The 26,021-nt window shown below is 43.7% G+C and overlaps 2 long non-coding RNA genes across 3 annotated transcripts; one reads left to right on the top strand and one right to left on the bottom strand.

Annotated features, from left to right (window-relative positions):
- Positions 1 to 4,887: 4,887 nt before the first annotated feature.
- LOC147009880 (uncharacterized) lies at positions 4,888 to 17,699 on the bottom strand. Of its 2 annotated transcripts, none has more exons than XR_015052902.1 (4): positions 17,607 to 17,699; positions 7,547 to 7,717; positions 7,134 to 7,194; positions 4,888 to 5,156 (listed from the first exon to the last, which is right to left on the bottom strand). It is a non-coding gene; the product is annotated as an uncharacterized LOC147009880 (long non-coding RNA). The 2 variants fall into 2 exon arrangements; XR_015052901.1 differs by lacking the exon at positions 17,607 to 17,699 and adding an exon at positions 11,776 to 11,932.
- A 2,905-nt stretch (positions 17,700 to 20,604) lies between these two features.
- Positions 20,605 to 25,795, top strand: LOC147009879 (uncharacterized). Its single transcript, XR_015052905.1, has 5 exons — positions 20,605 to 20,619; positions 20,796 to 20,966; positions 24,020 to 24,190; positions 24,544 to 24,604; positions 25,527 to 25,795. It is a non-coding gene; the product is annotated as an uncharacterized LOC147009879 (long non-coding RNA).
- Positions 25,796 to 26,021: the final 226 nt, after the last annotated feature.

Below are 26,021 nucleotides of genomic sequence, written 5' to 3'. Positions count from 1 at the left end.
ACCTCCTTGTGATGCTCCACCTGAGCATTCCCACCTCGTGATATGGCGCGTTATCTCCTCTTATTTATTCGCCGAGACTCGTGGCAACGTGCACTCCACACTGGTCTGCCGTCTGTGGCTGGTCCTGAATCCGTCTGGCTTTGTGGGGCTGGTGGCACGTTTACAGCACTCCAGGGAGTCCACTCGTTTGCTCTCAAAGGACGGCAACCGCACACAAAGAATGTTATACCTGGAAGAAGGACTCCCAATGGATCCGCACTACTCCCTTTATATGCGCCAGGTGAAGCATGGGGCGAGGATCAGAAAGCGATGTGCTGTGGCCCAAATCCTGCTCCTCTATTGGGCCACAGCAGCTCCATCCATGCCTCGCCAGGCTCCGCGATCGGAAACCTGCTCAGATGCCCACGAGCCTCGGCACGGTTTGGAGTTTCAAGCAGATTTGAACGGAAAATTGTGCGCAAATTCCTGAAGAAGGTTGTTTTGTGTGCAACAAGGAGGATCATCCAAGACAGGGAGGCATCGTGGTGTGCCGATTAAAAATTGTCCGTTGAACGGCATGTGTGCTTCCATGCTTGGTGTGTGTTATCACGAAAACGAAAGGGTTAGAGTGGAGGTCAGAGTACGGATCATGGGGATATTTATAAGACCGAACTAGAAGTCCCACGCCACACAATTCGTCCCGTTTCACCACAAGAAATGAGGGAAGGACGAATTACACGAATACTCATGAAATAACTGCCTGGGGATCACTGTATGTTGGGTGCTATTGCCTGAGAGGCATGTGGTTTTGTCGAACCGCAACAATATATACCTCTCGAATGTCTCACCAGGACTAAAAAAAATTGAATTACTCTTTCAAACACAGTTTATAGTTTGCTTCTTATGTGTGCACAAGCACTTTATACACATCCTGTGTTGTAATATCCCAAGTGATGTATATGAGTTTCTTTGAAATGTCAATCTTTATTTTGTTATTTTCTGCTTCATCAGAGCATCCAGGTTTCCTGGCATCGATTTACTAAGGCCAAGGTCACATTTGCTCTCCAGCGAGGACACGGCGGCCGTACACCCTCTGAATTGACAGAAACGGGCGGCGGCCGCAGAGAAACTGAGGTGGCCTCAGGGAGGCCCTACGCCGTTTGGCTATATTTGAGAGTCCGTAGGGGCACCATGGAATTATAGCGCGGAGTTATAACTTTTTTTTGTTTCTACGTTCGCCGAAGCAATTCGACAAGCCAAGCTATGACGTAGATGTGTTCCACATCGACCGTACGTAGGGCGTACGGTGGGCTTGCATTATTCGTGAGGCTGCCATAAGCTCTTCTCAATGAAAAATGAATTTTCCCAACCCCCCAAAAATTACGGCGGCGCAATATTTCCACGGTCGCCGTATGGTGGCCTTACGGTCTGTGTGACTTCCTGCGTGCAACGAAGGGTCGACGCACAGTTCCCCTTCGCCCACCGTGCACTTACATATGGCCTCCGTGGCAGTCTGCGTCGACCGTGCGTCCACTGTGCGCTACCGCTAGAGATCGGAGTATGGGTGTTTGCCTATACAGTGGTGCCCCCTGAATCCGAATTTAATTCGTTCCAGGAGGCTGTTTGGATTGCAAAAAGTTCGGATTCAAAAAATATTTTTCCAATAACAAATAATGGATTGAATTAATCCTTTCGTGGACCCAAAGAAAACCCACTTTCAAGACCCTTTAAACTTAATTTCCCCATGTTTATTCCCAAGTTTATTCCCAAATTCCCAAGGTAAAAGAAGATGAGTAAATGACCTTCGGTGGCGGTGTATTGTATGTAAACTGGTACAATCACCACATCCAAAGGTCCACACAGGCTCGAGCTCCGTCCTGGGTTCTGATCGCTCGTGCACTCTGCGAGAGCGCTGCCCCCAGGGCAGCTCATCAAACATGATACCTGCAGAACCACAATCGCTTTCATCAAACGCATCAGGCTGAGGTAATCATGGATATTCCAAATTACAACCGCAGGCCCCCCCTAACAAACGGACGCCAACGGTGTCAGACGGAGTGAAAACCTGTCATTCTTGTTTCAAAACCAGCTAAAATTGATGAAAAAGTGGCCGAAATTGAAACCAACATCGTAATTACGGTCGCAATAGCAAATATAATGGAAACCAACATGTTTATTCTATATGCAAGAACGGTCTTGACGGAAACAAGAACGGACAATCCCGAAATAGATTGGTGGGGAACGGAAGCAAGATTGGTTATTTCCGTCGCGAAACGTCCGAGAGCGAAACAAAAGCGGTTCATTCCGGTTACTGTCGTGCGAACAAGATGGCGGATGCAGTAGAACGACCTGTTACGGTATGTTAATTTTTAGTGCTTGTGCCTCGAACATAAATGTAATATAGATAATATATAGTGGGTAGTACCTGATGTTGTTTTAACAATTTATTAAACCGAATTTTGTTGTGATGATAATGTTTGGTTTGCCTGTATTTCGAGCCCCCGAGTGAAGGATCGCGAGTTGTTTATGCCCAGTTCAACAAGGGGGATCGTGTATGGGATCTTTTTACAGTTTTAATTCATATTAACTTTGTTATTTTCTTGGAATTCGCAATTTATTATTGCTATCAAATTTTACCTCTTGCAAATATAAACGATCAATCGTCACTACTCGCTGCAGCACGGGAGCACGAATTTCACAAAATGTCAGCCACACATTAAGTCAAGAGGGTGCACTTATCCTTGCTTGTATAATATCCCGCACCACAAACGGGGTTTCATTAACAGACATGATATATCCAAGGCAGACGATGTTAAAGTTAACTTACCATAACTTCAAGAAATTTTCAAGCCGCCATGTTTCCCACGTTCTGGTAATCGGAAGGAATCGCTTTTGCTTCGGTCTCCGCCGTTTCCCGACTGAAGTAACCGATGTTGCTTCCATTCCCCAGCGTTCTATTTCGGGATTGACCGTTCTTTTGTCTGTCACGACCGTTCTTGCGTGTCGAATAAACTTGTTGGTTTCGGTTATATTTGCTATTGCGAGCGTAATTACTGTGTTGGTTTCAATTTCGGCCACTTTTTCATCAATTTTAGCTGTTTTTGTAACAAGAATGACGGGTTTTCATTCCGTCTGACAACGGTGGCGTCCGTTTGTTCAGGGGGCCTGAACCAGTTTTGCTGTGAAATTCAATCCTTGCCTGACAGTCCGTCACACCACGTGATCGGATTGATTTTTTGGTTATTAATTAAAACACAAGATGATTAAAAAAACAAACATCACAAATGAAGGTGAAAACACGAGGTAAGGCCGAAGTCACATTTGGCTCGGCGGCCGGAGGGTCTTCAAAATGTACGGGCACTAGCAATTATAAAGCGGCCACAGTATTTCCACGGTCACACAATGTAGCAGTCACATATGTTTTTATTTTTCGGGGAGCTGTACGGCGTATTTATAAATTGTGGAGACCGAAAACGTGGGGGTGCCGTACGGTCTTTGATTAGATGTCCCACAGTGACCTTAGGGCGTCCCTGCGGTGGCCATAGAATTTTCAAGGCAGACGCAAGGTGCCCGCAAGGCGACCACAGGGGGACCGCAGGGAGACGCTAAGCCGAACGTGTGGCCAGATGTCCTTTCCCCAAACTGGATTGTCTCAGACGAGACATGGCATCAGTCGTGTTTCAAAATCAGTGGAAAGAGACTTCATCATGAGAAACATGCTATACAGCGCTCTATAAACTTCAGGGACCCGGTGTTTGTGAAAAACTTTGGTCGTGGAAAGGCTTGGCTACCAGGGAGGGGTCACAAAAACGAGGGACCGTTGTCCCACAAGATTAACCTCGAGGGCAGTCGAGTCGTCTGGAGGCACCTTGATCATGTCTGGTATCGGTCTTGTGATCCTGTCATCTTCACAAATTATGTCTCGCCACTTCCTGAACCTGTGATGAGTGAGGTATTTGATGTAGATGATACTGCACCACTTCCTGAGGCTGATCCCAATATCGTTGTTGCAGCATCACCAGCGGGCCTTCTGTCGGTTTTGTGCCCCAACGATCATCCAGAGTTCCAAAGAGTCAAATCCGCATTGATTTGTGGCCAATATTCATGATGTTTGTATTATATACTAGTGTCTTCATGAGTCTTGTGTTCATCTTTAATGCATTTTCACACTTAATGTGAGGGGGGAGATGTCATGGATTCATGTATCAGATCAACGGGAGCGCGATCATCAGGAGGCGGCAACGAAGCTGCAGCACGAAGAAGCTCTGAGGTTTCTGTGTGTGGAACACAAAAAAAGATTGATGGAGCACTCAAACTGCTTTACCTGCCTGAAACATTACACGTGTGTTGTTATGCTGTATCACGTGATGCTGGGCAATGCTACGTCGCATGATTCTGCAAAACCTAAGGCAGCATCACATCACGGGATGGAGCACCACATCACGGGATGGAGCACCACGTGGTGAACCACAGGTCAACCCAACACGAAGCCGCACGTCGTGACTCGAAGTCACAACTCCCTCACCACAGGATTTACCACACCAGTGGCAAGAGGATGTGTATGGGAACTGCAGTCGTGATGGGATCAATCTGTTCAAGAGAGTATGATCTTATGGAAGAATTCCCATGGGAAAAAAGGGGATGAACAATAAAATGAAGAAAAGGGAAAGTAAAGCAAATGTGAACCCGCCATTAATCTTCCCTCCTAAAACAAGATAATAATCACCGTGGATTTCTCCCATGGACCATCTTGTGTTTTGGAGGTTCAAGTACTTGGTGTCACATGGACGATGTCTGCTGACACGGATTGGTGACACTGAAACATTGTGCTTCTAAAATGGCCGAATCAAATGTAATTATACTCGAGGGGACGGCGTGGTCCCCGATCATTTAATGAAAACACAAAGGTGACGAGCTGAAGAGTTTATTGTAAGCTACAGGTACATGATCGATGGATAAACATGAAATAGAGATTTTACATTCATTGATGTAATGAAGGGTTCATATTTGAAGAGAAACTGTTCATGTTTATAATCATTGTTAACAATCAACACATGGCAGGAACATCAAGCAAAGGAAATGGTGAAACAGGTGTCTTGTTGGAAGAATGAGATGAGAAGATGTGAGGAGGTGTGTCCGGTCCTGGTCATGGAACTCTTATTCAACCTGATGAACCACTTGGGGTGAGAAGGAAAGATGTAATTACACGGATTGTTCATGAGATTGGTTAATCATGTCAATAAGTTATACCAACCAGATCCTCCCTTCGACTGGATCAACAAATATTAACATTTTAGACACAATGTGGATCTCACAGACCACAACCCAAACTCTTATTACTTCATCTTTTACCATGGTATCTTGAACAAAACAACCCGAACGAGAGGGGGAGCACTCGGTGGAGTGCAAAACCTCCGCCGCCAACACTGCTGGGTCACTCAAGTGAACCTGAAATCCTATTCATTCAATTTGACGTCAACAGTCCTCACAGAGTTATAGTTGGCAACTTTCCCTTTTACTTTTAACTTTTACATACTCAATTCATTCGTCATAACTCGATTCCTTGAGACAGAAATTGATTTTATGTGGGTATATCCACCTGAAGTTCCAAAATCAGCCGCAATTATAATTTTGGCATGTTTTTTTTGTTGGAAATCACTTTTAACATGGAGAAAAAATTGAAATTTTGTTGAAAAAAAGTTGCAAAATATTTTTTCTCTAACAATTTTTTTTTTTTTGGGGGGGGGGGGGTTGGAAATCACTTAAAACATGTAGAGATGCAAAAAAAAATTCAAATACTTTTTCAAAATGGCCACCATAGCGGCATGGCCACCATAGCGGCATGGCCACCATAGTCCAAAATCTAATGGCATGATCCGTGGACCATACCTTATCCTCCCACCAAGTTTCGTCAAAATCCGTCGAGGAGTTTTTCGGTAATACTGTTCACAAACAAACAAACAAGCAAACAAGCAGTCAGAGACTGGTACTTACGAAATCGTCAACTTGACCTCTGACCTTGTCTAATAAAAGCTGTCTCGAGAGAAGGGAGCGACGCAAACCATAAGTTTCTACGATGATTCTGTACCAAACCATCAAAAATCATAACGTCGACCGAAGCAAAAATCTCCATTTCTCCACGTGAATTCACGGAATTATGTTTGACCTCACTGTGACATTGACCTTTGACCGATTTTGACCAAAATCTAATCAGCACGAGCCATCACCCTCCTGAATCACGTGGTGTAATTTGACATTAGTAGCTTCTTCCGTTCTCAAGTTATCGTGCCGACAAACAAACAAACAAACAAACAAACAGAAACGGAAGGCATCAATATATTTACGAAATCTTTAGATTTCGAAAGTAACAAACAAACAAACAGAAAGGGGTGAAAACAGTAACCTCCGATCTTCGATGGCAGAGGTTAAATATAAAGGAAAGACACAGCTCCTGTAACTGTTACAATAACCTTGACATTCCCCATGAAATGTGATGTTCCTCTGGGAGGAATCATCACCTGTTCTCACGGTGTCACAATGATGGTTTTAATTTCACAGAATCGGGAATAGAACCCAGAATAACAAACATCAATGTTGAGTGAGATACTAAACTACCTGTCTGACGGCTGTCTCCCATCAACGAGTGGTTCATGGATTGAGAGTACAAGGTGGGGTAGGGGGTAGAGGGGTGGGGGAGGGGGGAGGGGTCGGGGGTTTATATATATGACACAATATTTCGTGCTGCAAATAATTAATGAACATAACAAATGCTGGGTCGAGCACATGGTTGGAAATCACACAGATTAGAGATTATATTGAGTTATCATAAAGTTACTTAAACGTTACATCTGACAAATGAACCCCATTGTAATTGTTACATTCCCGACAACGAATCGACATGTTGTTCATCACCACGTGTGATGTATCTTGAACGAGAGTGTTGATCTTTGTTTCAACGATGTTTTCCTTGAATTATTCGATACATTCAGGTTAGTTATCGTGTGGACGTCACAGTGTTACATCATTCAAAACGTTATCAAAGATTATCAAGAAATATTTTTGAAAAGTTGGTGAAATTAAATACACATTGTGAGTGATCTATGAAAACATTGATCACTCGACATTTGTGAAGTTTAAACCGGAACTGCACTTACCTCTTGGTGATCCATCATCTATCAACCTCGATATTTACCGTATAACATCCAAGGGAACCTCCTGTGGAGAAACACCGATGGGGTGGAAATGTGAAGATGGAAGACATTGATTTGTGGAAAAGAAGTTAATGGGGGTTGGGGGGTGGAGAGATGGTGGGGGTAGAGAGAGGGGGAGGGGGGAGGGGTGGGCGGTGGGGGTGAATATATGGTTTGGGTAAAGAGGGGGAGGGGTGGGCGTTTGGTGAAGAAAGGAAATGAAGATGACGTGTAATGAGGAGAGGAATGTGAAGATATTCATGGAGATATTGATTCTCATTTACTGTGAAATAGTTTGGACAAAAATTACTGAAAGAAAAAGTGAAATCTCGAATGTGTGAAAATGAGATTATCAGGAATGTCACGTTTATATTTACTTCGAAGGATTTTCACGTTTGTAAAGTGTTGAAGAAGAAGACACGTCAGGTCGTCCTCGCTGATCTGGTCCATCATGATCCTCTCCTGGTTCTGGTTCCTCCATCATGGTTGACGACCCAACGAAGGCCAAATAAAGGAGCATCGTAGTCAATATCAGGAACTTCATGGTCCTGCAGCACATTAGAGTGGGTTTTGTGATGGAGGTGATCCAGAGATTATTAACCTCATCAAAGGAGACGATGTTGCATTTGGGTCCGTCCATCTCTCTCTGTCTGTCTGTCTGTCTGTCCGCACAGAACTTTCGTGTTTTTCTCCGCAACCGCTTGTTGGATTGAGACGAAATTTTCGATATTGGTGCGACTCTTCCTGTAAAATGTTTTAATGATAATAATGACGTCATAAGTCACGTGGTTTGGCAGCCATATTTTTAAAAACGAAACTCTGAAACTGCACAAAGAAAGAAATTGAAACTTGGCACACAGCAATTCCAATGAATGAGTGTGATTTTTGCGATATCATAGGTGCTCTTGTTTTGACGTCATAATTGCATTCTCCTTCTTCTTCCTCTTCTTCTTCTTCTTTTTCTTCTTCTTCAGCAACCACCATTATCCCACCTTTTTCTGGAGTCAGCCACCGGGAAGCTTTGCCCGAGCCTTCATAACCGGCTGACCAGGCTTGACGGTTGACAAGTTATGGCTGGAATTTGGAATTTGGCCATGGTGCTGGGTGCTGGGGATAGCTCGCCTACTCTTCACGAAGGACACCATGGGATGACAGAAGATTTGTCTCCCGACCATTTCTATCTTTCTCTGTTTCACTTACTGCTCTCCAAATTCTACAAACTTAAAAGCTTTCTTTGACTTCTGAATTCTTGCCATGAGGATTTGACATCCGAACACCCTCAAGCAGAATTTCTCTGTGTGGGAGACTTCAGTGGACAACACAGAGAGTGGCTGAAATCTTCCCACACAGATGGTGGGGGGGGGGGCGGGGGGAGGGGGTTGAAGCTTTCACGTTTTCCTTTCTAAATGATTTGCAACAAATTATCACGCACCCTTCCCATATCCCAGATCGTCATGACCACACTATCAATTCTTTGAATTTGTTCTTCACTTCCAATCAGTTACATTACAACTATACAATTTCACCTCCAATTGGTTCTTCTGACCACAATCCTGTGAACATCCCTTTACTTTCGCCCACTTCTCATCCGACTGCTCTGACGAAACGCCAGTATTGGCATTTCAATAATGCTGACTCGCCTGGTTTACGTAAATTCTTTTCTGACTTTCCCTGGAAAGACCTCTCCCTCTCCTTGGGTGATGCCTCCATCTATGCTGAATGTATAGCTGAGGTTATTGTTGCAGGAATGGAGGCTGATATCCCCTTCTCTTTCAAATCTATCTCTCCGACCAATTCTGCTCTGCGTCCATTCGTGTAAGGGATGTCGCATCTTGAACATTGAAAAACTCTTCTTCCTCCGACTCGTATTCAGCTTTCATATCCGCCAGAAATAATTGCAAACATGTTATTCGTGAGGTGAAGCATTTCTTTATTCAAAAGAAATGTGACAACCTCTCATCTTCTTCCACGAATAGATCTTTCTGGTCCTGAGCTAAAAGTTTCTCCAACAACTTCTGTTGCTCTAACTTTCCTTCAGTTTTACGTTCAGATGATGCTCTCGCTGTCTCTCCGACCAAAAAGCAACTCTTCTTGGTTCTGTTTTCTCCTCCAACACCACACTGGATGACTCGAACTTTCCATCTCCCTCTGCTGCTCCCCTCATCAATCCAATGTCCCTCCCCATAATCTCTTTACACGCAATCAAAAAAATACTTCTCTCTCTCTGGATATAAGCAAAGTTTGCAGCCAAGATGACATTCCTCCCTGTTTCTTGAATGAATGTGCTACAGAAGTTGAACCCGTGCTTGCTCGTTGTTTCGTTTTTGTTTTAATACCCAAACTTTTCCTCTTACCTGGAAACATGCCTTAGTAGAACCTATTTTCAAGAAAGGTGATCGTTCAAACCCTTCCAACTACCGTCCAATTGCTCTGACTTCCACTGTTTCCAAAGTCCATGAATGTCTTTTCAATTCCCATTTTCTCAAGCATCTTGAATCTCACAGTCTTCCATCTGACCAACAATACGGCTTTCGCAAGGCAATGTCTACAGGTGATATCCTTTCTGACATTACGAATGTTGGGGCCTCTTTGAGAGATGATAGGGAATCCTTTGTTGTTGGCCTTGATATCTCAAAAGCCTTTGACAGAGTTTTGCATGGGGATCTGATTTCTAAGCTTCCCTCTTTCACCTTTCATCCTTCACTCGGCTCTCTCACATCGAGCTTTCTCTCCGACCACTCTATCTCTGTAATTGTTGATGGTTCATCATCTCCCCCTTCCCCATCAACAGCGGTGAACCTCAGGCTTCCGTTCTGTCCCCAACACTCTTCCTTCTTTTTGTCAATGGACTTCTTTCTTCCACAAGTAACCAAATGCACTCGTATGCTGATGAGTCAACATTACATTCCTCAATGTCTTTCACATCTGCCCCATCTTCCCTCACTCTATCGACATCTCGTTTCATCACAGCCAACTCTTTAAATGTGGATTTGGACAAGATCTCCTAGTGGGGGAAATGTAACGAAGTGAAGTTTAATGTTTCAAAAATTCAATTTCTTCCTCTCTCTCTCTCTCTCTCTCTCTCTCTCTCTCTCTCTCTCTCTCTCTCTCTCTCTCTCTCTCTCTCTCTCTCTCTCTCTCTCTCTCTCTAAAACTCCTCTCAACTCTCCAATCTCCTTTGAAAGCTCCACAAGTACACCATGTGATACAATAAACCTATCAGGTATTACTCTAACATGATATTTATCCTGGAATCCACATATTATGCAAATAACTACGTCTGCCTCAGAGAAACAAGGAGTCCTGTTCAGATGTTGAAGATTCTTCTCCTCTGAACAGTTGCTCCAACTATATAAAGGATTAATTCGTCCTTGTATGGAGTACTGCCCTCACATCTGGGGAGGTTCCAGCTCTACGAACACACTGGACAGAATTGACTCCAAAGTTATTCGACTTGTGAACTCCACCAATGTGACCTCAAAACTCGACCCGCTCAAATTTCGCCGCATGGTCGGGTCTCTTTCTCTTTTCGACAGATATTACTTCGGTGTTTGCTCACAAGAACTTGCTGTTTGTGTGGCTCCACCATTTCCGAGAGCAAGGAATCCTCGACAAGCCACTGCATCACGTGATTTTTGTTTGGCCATTGGCAATTCAAGGGTGGGCCGTGATGATGTTTGTTTCTTCCTCTCCACTGTCAAACTCTGGAACTCTTAACCTTCTCATGTCTTCCCAAACACTTGTGACCTTCCCCTTTTCAAAAAGCATATTTTTTACTTTCTCAAAAACTCTTGGACTATTCTCTCTTTCCTTTCTTTTCTATTCATGCAGTTCATTTATTTAAGGCTTGGCCTCGTTGAGGATGATTTACTGCGTGTCTTCAGCCTTCAACATAAAAAGGGATGTAATGATAGCCTCGGAGTGCACACACTCACCGCGAAGCTGTCTCGCCTGTAAGGATAGCCTCAGGGTACGCAGGGGTACCTTGAAGCTGTCGAGCGGAGGTTGGAATCCTGCTTTAGCTGTGAAATGTCATCCTGGTGCTTCACATGCAGGGTGATTTATCAATGCTTAGAGTTTGTGCCGTCCTTTCGATGCAAGCCGAACTGGGTATGCCATCTGGGAGAAAGTATCAGTCGACGTTCATGACCCCAGAGTGTTCTTCATGAAAAATAGAAGAGACATTCCAAATCACCCAGAAACAAAATGCAAATTACTGCCCAAACCTCCAGGGGGGCACTGAATCAACGGCACATCTGTGGCCTCATCGACCCTGTATCCTTGTGTGGCATTACAAAGAAGAAGCGTGAAGTCGTTACACAATGCAGTTCAAATTCAGAGGTTTAAACCAAACCAACATGTTTCACAACACAGTTCATCGTTTTCAGATCGCTGTGACAACGCAAACCGAAGACCCTCCCTCATAGTTACAGAAGAGTTTACTCGAACCTGGTTATCGAGAAGGCAATAAAATAGTCTCACCAGAAGTTTGAAAGTAACTTAAAAATCCCTCATTACAACGAACCAGCAGAACTGTAATTATCAAACAAGATAATCTCGGATATGAAAACTAATCTCATGAGAACGAACGATTCCGCAAACTTACCGACTCTTTCAAATCAAGTGACACAGGACGGATCAAAATCAGGTGAACAGGTGTTGAGATGATCTCCGAGTGATGTGGAGCAGAGCGAATCGTCCTTTTATCAGAAGCTAAATTGATGATTTGACCCGATTTGTGTTTCTCAATATGTTAGTAAATCAATGCCAGGTAAACCTGGATGCTCCGACAAAGCAGAAAATTACAAAGAAAGATTTACATTTCAAACAAACCAAAACACATCACTGAGGATATAACAATACAGGATGTGTATAAAGTGCTTGTGTGCACAATAGCATCAAACTATAAACATCAGATGAAAGAAAAATAGGACCACGGGACCTGAAGCTCACCTGGATCAGCAGACACAGTGAATGACGTCATAAAACTTGGAACTTTTGTTCATCTGCCGAATCTGGTTCGATATTTGATTTTAATCCTCGTTCATGAGCGTCTGTGTCGCCAAAGCAGCTTCTTGAGCAAGGGTTATACCAGGTGGTTTGCCATTGCCTTCCCAGCAGAAGTTCGGGCAGGAATTTGTAACTTGGTCATGGTGCTGGTGATAGCTCGCCTTCTCTTCCTGAAGGGAATCGTTGGGATCTTTAATATGCACCAACGAATGTCGGAAGACAAGACGCCCAGTCGTCCATCAGAGGAACGACACACACATTGATGATTCAGTCAGTCTGTGAAACACCAGAATGGCATCTTATAGATGGGCCGAGATTCAAACCCAGGCTCGACAGCTTGGAGACGAGTTTGTGAACCTTGAGGTCAACGTGTCAACCGAGGTCGTGAAAATATAATCTACACGTGTTCCTGGTGGTATAAAATATAACCTACTGGTGTTCCTGGTGGTATAAAATATAATCTACTGGTGTTCCTGGTGGTATAAAATATAACCTACTGGTGTTCCTGGTGGTATAAAATATAATCTACTGGTGTTCCTGGTGGTATAAAATATAACCTACTGGTATTCCTGGTGGTATAAAATATAATCAGGCCTTAAATAATTACCTTGAAAAGAGTGAAAAAACTATTTTGAAGCAATTTTACCACATGCCCAGCACTGCACTTTATGTTCACCACAACTATAATAATTAATGTTGGTGTGTGTGAGTGTGTGCGTCAGGTACGCACATTCGCCTGCAACCTGCAGAGCTTATAAGGAAAGCCCTTGGATATACACACTCCCTCTAAGCTGTCTAGCCTGTAAGGATAGCCTCTGGATATACACACTCCCTCTAAGCTGTCCAGCCTGTAAGGATAGCCTCTGGATATACACACTCCCTCTAAGCTGTCTCGCCTGTAAGGATAGCCTCTGGATATACACACTCCCTCTAAGCTGTCCAGCCTGTAAGGATAGCCTCTGGATATACACACTCCCTCTAAGCTGTCTCGCCTGTAAGGATAGCCTCTGGATATACACACTCCCTCTAAGCTGTCCAGCCTGTAAAGATAGCCTCTGGATATACACACTCCCTCTAAGCTGCATAGCCTGTAAGGATAGCCTCTGGATATACACACTCCCTCGAAGCTGTCCAGCCTGTAAGGATAGCCTCTGGATATACACACTCCCTCGAAGCTGTCCAGCCTGTAAGGATAGCCTCTGGATATACACACTCCCTCTAAGCTGTCCAGCCTGTAAGGATAGCCTCTGGATATACACACTCCCTCTAAGCAGTCTCGCCTGTAAGGATAGCCTCTGGATATACACACTCCCTCTAAGCTGTCTAGCCTGTAAGGATAGCCTCTGGATATACACACTCCCTCTAAGCTGCCTAGCCTGTAAGGATAGCCTCTGGATATACACACTCCCTCTAAGTTGTCCAGCCTGTAAGGATAGCCTCTGGATATACACACTCCCTCTAAGCTGCCTAGCCTGTAAGGATAGCCTCTGGATATACACACTCCCTCTAAGCTGTCTAGCCTGTAAGGATAGCCTCTGGATATACACAATCCCTCTAAGCTGTCTAGCCTGTAAGGATAGCCTCTGGATATACACACTCCCTCTAAGCTGTCTAGCCTGTAAGGATAGCCTCTGGACATACACACTCCCTCTGATTTGTCCAGCCTGTAAGGATAGCCTCTGGATATACACCTCCCTCTAAGCTGTCTGGCCTGTAAGGATGGCCTCGGAATATGCACACTCACCTCTAAGCTGTCCTCACCTGCAAGGATAGCCTCCAGGTATGCACACTCTTCACCTCGAAGCTGTCCCAGCTTCGAGTCCTGTATGCATCTGGAGAATGTGAAGTATTTCGTCAATTTGACTGAAGATGAACAAACGGATAAAACTCGTGAAGTGCATTTAATTAAGTTTTGGATTTATGAATTTTACATCATATTTTACTGAAATTCACAACTTTCAAAAATATACACAAACAACGACAATTCTTTCGCTTTTTAAATTCGTTGAACCCTGAAATATTTGTTATTCACCCCCACCCCCGCCCCCCCCCTTCAGGAGTCCAGAAAATTCACCAGATGACATAAACTGATTACTCGGATTTCATAAATTCCTGGGGTAGGGGAGGGGATATGACCTCGAACCACCAAGCCCCTCATGTTTATCATAACAGCATAAGTCGTGGTGATGGTAACTTTGTTACAAGTTGTCACCCCTCACCCTCCACCACTTTTGATGATGTTGCTTCACCCCTGAGGAGGCAGTTTCATTGGAAAGGAGTGCAGTCCTGGACAGGCCTCCACTCCAGCACGGGTTACTCCAACTGGGAATTACCCCAGTACATACTGACACTGGCACTCCTTTCACTGACATCGGAAGGATGACAGGCTGTCAACCACACCTGGTGTTAATTCAACAGTCGACAGGGGCTAAGAACTCCTACACGAAGGTCTCAAACCAACCACCTGAAGCTGGAAGCCAACACCAGGCCACATTAAATAGACGAAACACTTCCGATACGAGAATTGATACTTCCGATTCTGGAACTGGATACGAGAGTTAATTATTTTTTAAGTCATTCTTCACCATTGACAGATCGGGCCAAAAACGACAAAGTCCTGAATATCATCATATTTCAAAAACGTATTGGGCCTGATATGTTCTCGTGGATCAGGCATTTCGTGGTGGAGGTAAGCGCTCCACCGAGTGCCCTTCTTGTTGTTTCGTTATTTTTGTACAAAATATTTCAGAGTAATGAGAATCAACAACTCCATGTCTTTACATTCTTCTCTCGTCATTGAATGTCATCTTATTTTCCTTTACTCTGCCCAAAGCCCGCCCTTCCTCCCCTCGCCTGGCCCCTGCCCGCCCGAGAAGGATTGACAGACTGAGAGCTCTTTCACAACCTTGTGGGTGGTGGTGCATGGCCGCTCTAAGTTGTTGGAGCGATCCATCTGGTTGATTCCGATGACGACCGAAACGAAGGTGTATTGAACGCAACAAAGGAAGCAGTGGGAATTATTGCGGGTCAAAGGAAGTGTTTCCAGAATGATGGCAATTTGCAAAATAGAAAGGGGGCAGCAAGGTTTGCAGTGGAAAATGAAGGAATTCAGGCTTTTTTAGGTCAGTGGAGGGTGGGGAAGCGATTGAAGAAGGAACTGAGGATGTAATTGTGATTTTTAAGGCCAGGGAAGAAAATCAGGTGAAGAAGGAAGGGAAAAGTTAAAGGTATTCCATACCAATGCCACAAGTTTAAATTGAAAGAGGGATGAGGTTGAAGCCAAAGTGGACAGCGAGGAGTACGATATAGTTGCAGTGAGTGAGACAAAGTTTAAGGAGGACAGTAACTGGAGGATAGGATTAGAAGATGTATTGGTGATGAAAAAGATGTATTGGTGATGATATAAAGATGAAAATGACAGGGCAAGATGTATTGGTGTGATGGAAAGGATAGAATAGGAGGAGGAGGGGGAATCTGGGAAAAGGACAACATTGCATCAAGAGAAATGGGTGACGTTAAGGAAGGAATAAATGTTGAGGATTCTGTACGGGAAGAGATTTGAAATTGCAAAAACATGAAGATACTGGGAGAATGCTTTTATAGGACTCTGGGTGTGAAGGAAGAGGAGGAAGGAGGAGTACATTAAGAATGCAAAAGGGCATGTGGAGAGGGAACAGTATTGATTATGGGAGATTTTAACTTGCCAGGGATAGATTGGGTGAAAGAACAGGGAAAGGGCAGAGCAGTTGAGGATTTCCTCGTTTTTGTCCTGGATTGCTTTTTAACCCACTTTGGATTAAAGCCCACGAGGGGAAGTGCATGTTTGACCTCCTTTTAAGTGACGATCGCAATATGGTGGAGGAGTATTGAGAAGTAAGTGACCATAACGTTGAGTGTGCAAGGTTTCTGTTCAGGGTGAGAGTTCAAGAGAGTAGAGTAAGACGATTCCATTTCAGGAAGTCAAATATTGAGGGTGTTCGGAGAAAGTTGGATGATGTACATTGGGAGAAGCAAACAACAGACAATCAGCATCAGAAAAATGGGAAACATTCAAAGAGCAAGGGTGTGGAGTGCAGAGTAAGTACATCACTCTTGGAGTAAAGAGAGGTAAATTGAGAGAGTAACTTGGCAAACCAAAGGAGAGCATGAGAAGGAGATGGCTAAGAATATTAAGCATAATAGCAAGGCATTCAATAAGTATATCAGAGGAAAAGAACAAGTTAAAACTCGTGTTATGTGGGCCTATTGAGGAATATAACTGGGAGAGTACTCAGGTCAGGTCAAGTATGGGAGCAGGCACCAGAGCAGTGTGTCGTTGTATCCACTTTCTGCCGGTACTCTAAGGGACTCCGTCTGGCCCTCCTGCAGGCATGTGCCTGGCCCATCCCCATCTACTTGAGATGTTGATCAACCTGCTGCAACCACGAGGCACGTGGTTTGCTCATTGGCCTCCTCTACTCAATCGACTCCCTCGCTGAGAGAATCTGCTGAACAGGATTACCCTCAGGAATATGACCCACAAGTCCATACAGCTGCAGCAGATGCTCATGCACGATGCAGGTAACAAATCTCATTTGAGTTCCTCTCAGCAACCACTCGTTGAACACAAAGTTCGATCAGCGATGGCGAAGGATTCTCCGAAGAGACCTGGTACCAAAGGAATTGTCTCCATCTCAGATCCTGATGCAGAGTCCAAGTCTCGCATCCATGGAGCAAGAATGGAAGCACCAAGGACCTGAAGACTCAGACTTTCGTCCTCCTGCATAGGCACCGACAGTGCCGTACCCCATGATCCAGTGAATCCATGACTCCACAGGCCCGATCCAGATGTTTTTTTATTTCTGGCTCACAGCCAGCAGAGAAATGACCATCACTGCCAAGATAAGTGAATCTCTCCATGACCTCAACATCCTCACCAAAACAGGTACAGACAAGAGACCATTGAGAGAAAGGGCCAAAAACTATATGTGGCATGAATATTTCAAAAATGTATTGGGTCCGTTGTGTTCTCATGGATCAATCATTATGTGGTGGAGTAATGCGCTCTACTGAGTGTCATAGTTTTATCTTGTGTTGTTAAATTGGTGCGGTATTGATGTGGCACAGGTTTGATGGGCTGAATGGCCTCCACCTGCGTCTAATTTCCTTGTGTTTCTTGAAGGGAGTTGTTGCACACGTACATGCATATGACACCCCCCCTCCACTCCCTCCAGTTCAGATGAACCGAGGAACAAGTTTCTATGATGGAGGATGACCCCATTACCCGACTGGATTGCTTACCGAGAAAGCAATAAAATAGACACCATTTGCTTGAAAGTAACTTTAAAATCCCTCATTACAACGAACCAGCAGAACTCGATGTATCAAGCAAGATAATCTCGGATGAGAAAACTAATCTCATGAGAATGAACGATTCCCCAAACTTACCGACTCTTTCCAATCAAATGAACATGGTGGATCAAAATCAGGTGAACAGGTGTTGAGATGATCTCCGAGTGATGTGGAGCAGAGCGAATCGTCCTTTTATCAGAAGCTCAATTGATGATAAGACCCGATTTGTATTTTCTCAATTTGTTCGTTTCTAAGATTTCCTCTTTATACATTTGTAATTGGTGTGAATGAATAAAGCCATTGTTCCTCACTCATAAAATATTATATGAACTTCGGTAAAATGCTGCAGTTGAGAGGATTCCATTGTAAACATGATTATCCATGTATTCTGTTACATTTTCTTTCTGTGAAAACAAACATCAGGCTTCAGTTGATGTTGATTTGTGATATTGATTTGTCATATTTTTTTGTGATATTGCAAGTTCCTGAAGAAGGTTGTTTTGTGTGCAACAAGGAAGAAGATCGGAGCCACGGGAGGCATCGTGGTGTGCAGATGAAAAATTGTCCGTTGAACGGCATGTGTGTGTGTGCTTCCATGCTTGGTGTGAATTATGGCTCAAACGAAAGGGTTTGCAGTCGAGATCAGAGTGTGGATCATAGAGATATTTATTCGACGGAACTACAAGTCCCACGCAACGCAATTCGTAACGTTGAGACGCAAGACATGAGGGAAGGACCAAGTACACGAATACTCATGAAATAACTGCCTGGGGATCACTGCATGTTGGGTGCCATTGCCTTGGAGGCATGTGGTTTTGTGGAACCGCAACGATATATACCGCTCGACTGTCCCTCCAGGACTAATAAAATATTTGAATTACTCTTTCATACACAGTTTATAGTTTGCTTCTCATGTGTGCACAAGCACTTTATACATATCCTGTGTTGTAATATCCCAAGTGATGTATTGAGGTTTGTTTGAAATGTAAATCTTTATTTTATATTTTCTGCTGACTCAGAACATCCAGGTTTACCTGGCATCGACTTACTAACTGTGGAAGAAATGAACTCAATTTCCACTCAGGTTCAGCAAACAAATGAGAATGTTTAATTACGAAGGCGCACACAAACGGGAGAGAGAGAAAAGATCCATCAATGAATCTCTCTCTCTCTCTCTCTCTCTCTCTCTCTCTCTCTCTCTCTCTCTCTCTCTCTCTCTCTCTCTCTCTCTCTCTCTCTCTCTCTCTCTCTCTCTCTCTCTGAAAAACCCTTTACCCAAGTCTTGTATATCGACTGGGGACAAGTGGGGGGAAATGATTGAACAAGCAGGATAAAAGAGAAATAACTTTTTATCGGGGAGAGAGTAACTATTCCCATCGTTTGAAATCAAAATAACTGCTTTCTGCAACAGGGAAAGGAGTGAAACAGTCTGAACTCGAGGGGTAGCACTCGGCAGAGTGCAAAACTTCCGCCGCCAACACTGTTGGGTCACTCAAGTGAACCCGATATCCTATTCATCGTCGGTAAAAACGGATCAGACTCCACTGAACCACGATTGATTAATCAAAACTAGATCGACGCGCATGTAGAAATTTTTATTTTTCCTCTAACAATTTTTTTGGGGGGTTGGAAATCACTGAAACATGTAGATATGCAACAAAAAAATCAAATATCTTTCAAATAAAATCGAATTTTTTTTGAAAAAAGTTGCAAAATTTCCGAAGTTTTTTTTGGACCAAGTTCAAAATCTAATGGCATGATCATTAGACCATACCTAATCCCCCCACCAAGTTTCGTCGAAATCCGTCCAGGAGTTTTTTCGTAATACAGTTCACAAACAAACAAACAAACAAACAGGGGTGAAAACAGCAACCTCCGTCCATTTTCGATGGCGGAGGTGAACAAGGTCGGCAGGACAAAGCACAGCCAATCAGAAAAGAGCACAACATCCCCTTCGAGGGTCCCCAGGGTTTGGAAATACAGATAGTTCTACAGATCAAAGAAGTAAATCATCAATTCGGCACATTCCGAGCTTTCATAAAGAACAACATTACATGAACTGGCACTGGTCACAGAACCTCGGCAGCTTTTACAATCCATCTCCACAATAAGGAGGAGGAGGAGATCGGGACCATACTCTGTGCAGATCGTTGTTGCTGGTTAAGCAGTCTCCTTGGCTGTTGGGCACAATCCTGGACGGGTCACCACTCCGACACAGTGTACCAGCATGCTGGCATTCATTTTGCCGACCTCGGGAAGGATGACAGGACACAAAAAGACATGCACGATATTCATCAAATTTGTGAACTCAATAAGAAATATCAAAAGTTAGATTTCATCATGCACTGATTGGAAAACTTAAGTCTTCCTGGAACTTATACAACATTTCCAGGTTATCACATCGTTTTAATCAAAAAACGACAAATCAATATCACAAATCAACATCAACTGAAGCCTGATGTTTGTTTTCACAGAAAGCAAATATAACAGAATACATGGATAATCATGTTTACAATGGAATCCTCTCAACTGCAGCATTTACCGAAGTTCAAATAATATTTTATGAGTGAGGAGCAATGGCTTTATTCATTCACAACAATTACAAATGCGTAAAGAGGAAATCTTCAACACGAACAAATTGATTTAATACAACTCGGGTCATATCATCAATTTAGCTTCTGATAAAAGGACAATCTGCTCCACATCACTCGGAGATCATCTCAACACCTGTTCACCTGAATTTCGGCCAAGCTACAAAATGACATTCTGGTGTTTCACAGAATGAATCATCAATGTGTGTGTCGTTCCTCCGATGGACGACTGTGCGTCTTGTCTTCCGACATTCGTTGATGCATATTAAAGATCCCAACGATTCCCTTCAGGAAGAGAAGGCGAGCTATCACCGGCACCATGACCAAGTTATAAATTCCTGCCCGATCTTCTGCTGGGAAGGCAATGGCAAACCACCTAGTATAACACTTGCTCAAGAAGCTGCTTCGGCGACACAGACGCTCATGAACGAGGATGGAAAATTAAATATCGAACCAGATTCAGCAGATGAACAAAGTTCCAAGTTTTATGACGTCTTTCACTGTTTCTGCTGATCCAGGTGAGCTTCAGGTCCCGTAGTCCTATTTTTCTTTCATCTGATGTTTATAGTTTGATGCTATTGTGCACACAAGCACTTTATGCACATCCTGTATTGTTATATCCTCAGTGATGTATTTGGGTTTGTTTGAAATGTAAATCGTTCTTTTTCATTTTCTGCTTTGTCGGAGCATCCAGGTTTACCTGGCATTGATTGATTTACATATTGAGAAACACAAATCGGGTCAAATCATCAATTTGGCTTCTGATAAAAGGACGATTCGCTCTGCTCCACATCACTCGGAGATCATCTCAACACCTGTTCACCTGATTTTGATCCGTCCTGTGTCACTTGATTGGAAAGAGTCGGTAAGTTTGGGGAATCGTTCGTTCTCATGAGATTAGTTTTCTTGTCCGAGATTATCTTGTTCGATAATTACAGTTCTGTTGGTTCGTTGTAATGAGAGATTTTAAAGTTACTTTCAAACTTCTGGTGAGACTATTTTATTACCTTCTCGATACCAGGTTCGAATAAACTCTTCTGTAAATATGAAGGAGGGTCTTCGGTTTGCGTAGTCACGGCGATCTGAAAACGATGAACTGTGTTGTGAAACATGCTGGTTTGGGTAAAACCTCGGAAATTTAACTGCATTGTGTAACGACTTCACGCTTCTTCTTTGTGAGGCCACAGATGTGCCGCTGATTCAGTGTCCCCGGAGGTGAGGGCAGTGATTGGCATTTTGTTTCTGGGTGTTTTGGAATGTCTCGTCTATTTTTCATGAAGAACACTGTGGGGTCTTGAACGTCGACTGACTCTTTCTCCCAGATGGGATACCCAGTTTGGCTTGCATCAAAAGGACGGCATAAACTATCAGCATTGATAAATCTCCCTGCTTGTGAAGCACCAGGATGATATTTCACAGCGAAGGCAGGATTCCAACCCCCGCTCGACAGCTTCAAGGTACCCCACGTACCCCGAGGCTATCGTTCCAGGTGAGACAGGTTCGAGGTGAGGCTGCTTACCCAGAGGCTATCCTTACAGGCCAAACAGCTTCAAGGTGAGTGTGGGTACCCCGAGGCTATCGTTCCAGGCAAGACAGCTTCAAAGTGAGTGTGCGTACCCCAAGGCTATCCTTACAGGCCAAACAGCATTGAGGTGAGTGTGCGTACCCCGAGGATATCCTTGCAGGCGAGACAGCTTCAAGGTGAGTGCGCGTACCCCAAGGCTATCCTTACAGGCTAGACAGCTTCGAGGTGAGTGTGGGTACCCCGAGGCTATCGTTCCAGGCAAGACAGCTTCAAAGTGAGTGTGCGTACCCCAAGGCTATCCTTACAGGCCAAACAGCATTGAGGTGAGTGTGCGTACCCCGAGGATATCCTTGCAGGCGAGACAGCTTCAAGGTGAGTGTGTGTACTCCGAGGCTGTCCTAACATTCCCCTTTTTTATGTTGAAGGCTGCAGACACGCACTGAATCGTCCTCAACGAGGCCAAGCCTAAATTAAATGAATTGCATGAATGGAAAAGTAAGGAAATAGAGAATAGTTTAAGAGTTTTTGAGAAAGTAAAAAATCGGCTTTTTGAAAAGGGGAAGATCATCCGTGTTTGGGAAGAGAAGAGGAAAAGTTTGGGTTTTTACACAAAAACGAAATAACGAGCAAGCACGGGGTGCTACTTCTGTAGCATATTCATTTGAGACACAGGGAGGAATGGCATCTTGCCCGTAGGCTTTGCTTTTTTCCAGAGAGAGAAGTGTTTTTTGACTGCGTGAAAAGAGATTATGGGGAGGGACATTGGATTGATGAGGGGAGCAGCAGAGGTTGATGGAAGGTTCGAGTCATCCAGTGTGGTGTTGGAGGAGAAATGAGAAACAAAAAGAGTTGCTTTATTGGTCGGAGAGACAGCGAGAGCATCATCTGAAACGAAAACTGAAGGAAAGTTAGAGCAACAGAAGTTGTTGGAGATATTTAGCTCAGGACCAGAAAGATCTATTAGTGAAAGAAGATGAGAGGTTGTCACATTTCGTTTGAATAAAGGAATGCTTCACCTCATGAATAACATGTTTGCAATGATTTCTGGCGGATATTAAAGCTGAATACGAGTCAGAGGAAGAAGAGTTTTTCCATGTTCAAGATGCGACATCCCTTACACGAATGGACGCAGAGCAGAATTGGTTGGAGAGGTAGATTTGAAAGAGAAGGGGATATAAGCCTCCATTCCTGCAACAATAACCTCAGCGAAATATTCAGCATAGATGGAGGCATCACCCAAGGAGAGGGAGAGGTCTTTCCAGGGAAAGTCAGAAAGAAGTTTCATAAACCAGTCAAGTCAGCTTTATTGAAATGCCAATACTGGCGTTTCGTCGGAGTAGTCGGATGAGAAGTTGGGGAAAGTAAAGGGATGTTCACAGGATTGTGGTCAGAAGAACGAATTGCAGGTGAAATTGTTTCGATGTAATGCACCTGATTGGAAGTGAAGAACAAATCTAAGGTAATGGTGGTGTGGTCAAGGCGATCTGGGATATGTTAAGGGTGCGTGATAATTTATTCCAAATCCTTTAGAAAGGGAAACGTTAGATTTTCAACCCCTCCCCACCCCCCAACAAAAATGGGGGAAGATTTCAGCCATTCTCTGTGTTGTCCACTGAAGTCTCCCACATTGAGAAATTCTGCTTGAGGATGTTCGGATGTCAAGTCCTCATGGCAAGAATTAAGAAAGACAAAGAAAGCGTTTAAGGTTGTAGAATTTGGAAAGCAGTAAGTGAAACAGAGAAAGATGGTGATGGTCGGGAGACAAATCTTCTCTCATTCCATGGTGTCCTTCGTGAAGAGTAGGCGAGCTATCCCCAGCACCCAGCACCATGGCCAAATTCCAAATTCCAGCAATAACTTGTCAACCGTCAAGCCTGGTCAGCCGGTTATGAAGGCTCGGGCAAAGCTTCCCAGTGGCTGACTCCATAAAAACAGTGGGATAATGGTTGTCGCTGAAGAAGAAGAAGAAGAAGAAGAAGAAGAAGAAGAAGAAGAAGAAGAAGAAGAAGAAGAAGAAGGCAATTTTGACGTCAAAACAAGAGCACCGATGACATCGCAAAAATCACACTCATTCATCAGAATTGCTGTGTGGCAAGTTTCAATATCTTCCTTCGTGCAGTTTCAGAGTTTCCGTTTTAAAATATGGCTGCCAAACCACGTGACTTACGATGTCGTTATTATCATTAAAACATTGTAGAGGAACAGTCGGACCAATATGGAAAATTTCATCTCAATCCAACAACTGGTTGTGGAGAAAAACACGAAAGTTCTGTGCGGACAGAAAGACAGACAGACGGACAGACAAACGGACCCAAATGCAACATCGTCTCCTTTGGTGAGGGTAATAATCTCTGGATCACCTCCATCACAAAACCCACTCTAATGTGCTGCAGGACCATGAAGTTCCTGATATTGACTACGATGCTCCTTTCTTTGGCCTTCGTTGTGTCGTCAACCATGATGGAGGAACCAGAACCAGGAGAGGATCATGATGGACCAGATCAGCGAGGACCACCTGACGTGTCTTCTTCTTCAACACTTTACAAACGTGAAAATCCTTCGAAGTAAATATAAACGTGACATTCCTGATAATCTCATTTTCACACATTCGAGATTTCACTTTTTCTTTCAGTAATTTTTGTCCAAACTATTTCACAGTAAATGAGAATCAATATCTCCATGAATATCTTCACATTCCTCTCCTCATTACACATCATCTTCATTTCCTTTCTTCACCAAACGCCCATCCCTCCCCCCTCTTTACCCAAACCATATATTCACCCCCACCGCCCACCCCTCCCCCTCCCCCTCTCTCTACCCCCACCATCCCTCCACCCCCCCAACCCCCATCAACTTCTTTTCCACAAATCAATGTCTTCCATCTTCACATTTCCACCCCATCGGTGTTTCTCCACAGGAGGTTCCCTTGGATGTTTTACGGTAAATATCGAGGTTGATAGATGATGGATCACCAAGAGGTAAGTGCAGTTCCGGTTTAAACTTCACAAATGTCGAGTGATCAATGTTTTCATAGATCACTCACAATGTGTATTTAATTTCACCAACTTTTCAAAAATATTTCTTGATAATCTTTGCTAAAGTTTTGAATGATGTAACACTGTGACGTCCACACGATAATTAACCTGAATGTATCGAATAATTCAAGGAAAACATCGCTGAAAAAACCATCCACACTCTCGTTCAAGATACATCACACGTGGTGATGAACAACATGTCGATTCGTTGTCGGGAATGTAACAATCACAATGGGGTTCATTTGTCAGATGTAACGTTTAAGTAACTTTATTATATCTCAACATAATCTCGAATCTGTGTTATTTCCAACCATGTGCTCGACCCAGCATTTGTTATGTACATTAATTATTTACAGCACAAATTATTTTGTCAGATATATGAACCCCGACCCCTCCACCCCTCCATCCCCCACCCCACCTTGTACTTATCAATCCATGAACCACTCGTTGATGGGAGGCAGCCGTCAGGCAGGTAGTTTAGTGTTTCACTCAACATCGAGGTTTGTTATCCTGGGTTCTAGTACCGATTCCTCGAAATTAAAACCATCATTGTGACACCGTGAGAACAGGTGATGATTCCTCCCAGAGGAACATCACACTTCATGGGGAATGTCAAGATTACTGTTACAGTTACAGGAGCTGTGTCTTTCCTTTATATTTCGGGTTGTTTTGTTCAAGATACCATGGTAAAATATGAAGTGATAAGAGTTTGGGTTGTGGTGGGTGTGTGACATCCACATTGCGTCTAAAATGTTAATCGTTGTTGATCCAGTCGAAGGGAGGATCTGCTTGGTATAACTTATTGACATGATTAACCAATCCCATGAACAATCCGTGTAATTACATCTTTCCTTCTCACCCCAAGTGGTTCATCAGGTTGAATAAGAGTTCCAGGACCAGGACCGGACACACCTCCTCACATCTTCTCATCTCATTCTTCCAACAAGACACCTGTTTCACCATTTCCTTTGCTTGATGTTCCTGCTTTGTGTTGATTGTTAACAATGATTATAAACATGAACAGTTTCTCTTCAAATACGAACCCCTCATTACATCAATGAATGTAAAATCTCTATTTCATGTTTGTCCATCGATCATGTGTCTGTGGCTTGCAATAAACTCTTCAGCTCCTCACCTTTGTGTTTTCATGACATGGTCGGGTACCACGCCGTCCCCTCGAGTGTCATTCCCTTTGATTCGGCCATTTTCGAAGCACAATGTTTCAGTGTGACCAATCCGCGTCAGCAGACATCGTCCACGTGACACCAAGTACTTGAACCTCCAAAACACAAGATGGTCCATGGAAGAAATCGTCAGTGATTATTATCTTGTTTTAGGAGGGAAGGAAAATCGCGCGGTC

The sequence above is a fragment of the Eptatretus burgeri genome, chromosome 17 (genome assembly GCF_056783735.1).
Source record: "Eptatretus burgeri isolate ZD-2024b chromosome 17, Ebu_testis_v1, whole genome shotgun sequence".
NCBI lineage: Eukaryota > Metazoa > Chordata > Myxini > Myxiniformes > Myxinidae > Eptatretus > Eptatretus burgeri.
The sequence above is the reverse complement of the archived record's forward strand: the minus strand, read 5'-3'. Positions and strand labels throughout refer to the sequence as shown.